Below are 1,892 nucleotides of genomic sequence, written 5' to 3'. Positions count from 1 at the left end.
CCTTCTTTTAACTATGGTCTTTTGTTCTATATTAGAAACTTGATTCCATGTTTAATTTTCATTTTCTTTATTGATAGAAAAATGGATAAAGGTGCAAATTTAGTTATGAACTATTTTTTGAGAAGCATTTGATATCCTATACTATGAGATGGTGAAAATAAATCATCAACTATTTTTAAACAAAGTGCCTGTTCTTTCTTAAATTGCAGAAACATGGAAAGAAACAGATGGTTATTTAGTATTATGGGAGCCACTCAAATTTCACACATGGCACACCAACCCCTAAAACATGTTCTTCTATCTCCTCTTTCACTCCTTTACTCTCACTCTTAGATCTTATTGTGTCTCCAGTAATGGCATTTCCCTACTTGCTCACCATATATATCTTCTCTTCACCATGCTCCATTTTCCACAACTCACAGAGTACCTCATAAAATTACCTCAGCTTCCTTTTCTCTACAAGAACTCTCTCATACTAGATCAAGAAGCACAATAACTAGTCTTCTATTACATCATCTTCATCTCCATGGTGGCTTCTCTGCTGGAAAAACTGCACTTCTTGTTCAAGTTCATCAATAGAAGCAAGCAAGGAAGGTGGCCTTAAGAAGCTTAGTAGATCATAAGCTTCGAAGAAGCCTAAAGCATGGAAGGCCATGACTTTTATCTGGTCCTTAATGATATGTCCACAAACAAATCTTATGGTTATGGGGGACCACTTACAAGGTACCCTTGCTTGAAGGGGCTCCAAGACAAACCATATCCCTCTTTGTCATGACCCTTCAATCTCAAATCAAGGTCACAACTAAGTGCTTGCTTCTTCCCGAGTTGTTTGGTAGAATCAGACACATGAACCTTAGAGCTACTAGTTGGCACCAATAACATTTGGGTTTTGTGGCATGCACATATGGATAGAGGGAGAGAGGAAGATGAAGATGAGAAACGTGTTTGCAATTTAGAATGGGCCCATAATTCATAATAAAGTAATAGATGTTTGTTAAAAATTAACAAGGGTGTTAAGCATGTCATTTTAATAGTTGATTTATTTTGTACCACCCCGTTATAGGATATTAGATGCTATTTGAAAAATAGAAAATAGTTCATGGTTAAATTTGTACATTATCTTTAATAATTATATAAAAATATATATGTTTTTATTTGCAAGTTTTAAGATTAATAATCATATAACTTCATAAAAAAAACATACATAATCACTTGAATTTAATCTATAAAAGCTTGTAATTTAATTTGAATATTTTTTAAAATATTTAGAAATGCCAAAAAAATATAGAGCGAGTTGGTGAGTGGCTTATACTCACTTATAGCAGTTAGGTTGGTTTTTTTTAACACACTAAGAGGTGAGTTGGTTTCAACCTACCTTGCTAACTTGCAATTTGGTCTTTTTAAGTTAGAGTTGCAACTCTAGGAAGAATATCTAAAATTGGTAGCACAAAAGGAGCTCATATGGTTTCAAAAATATCGATGTAAGTGGCTTAAATGGAGTGACAATAATACTAGATTCTTCCATGCTTCTATTGTCATCAAGAGAAAACAATAGAGGATTACCTTTCTACAAGATAGCAATGGCAAATGTATTACTAATGAACCTTCTCTCTAGACCATAACTAGTCAATTTTACACTAATATCTACTCTTTTGACCTAGACGTTAACCCACACCTTGATTTGTTTTCTCTCTTCCCCTCACTTTCACTTGCCACTCTCCTTTAGATGTAATGTGTTGTGGACGATGTGGAGATTAAAAATGCATCCTTTTCTTTAAGGGTGTTTATAACATCTTAATTTTAATCCCTAAATTAAGTTAAATTAATCAAGGGTAATTAGGAGTATTAAACAAAATAAGAATGGAATAGGAGTAATGTGGAGCAAATTTTTG

Source organism: Prosopis cineraria, unplaced genomic scaffold (genome assembly GCF_029017545.1).
Source record: "Prosopis cineraria cultivar Desert tree isolate PC_DT_omini unplaced genomic scaffold, ASM2901754v1 PC209, whole genome shotgun sequence".
Lineage (NCBI taxonomy): Eukaryota > Viridiplantae > Streptophyta > Magnoliopsida > Fabales > Fabaceae > Prosopis > Prosopis cineraria.
The sequence above is the reverse complement of the archived record's forward strand: the minus strand, read 5'-3'. Positions refer to the sequence as shown.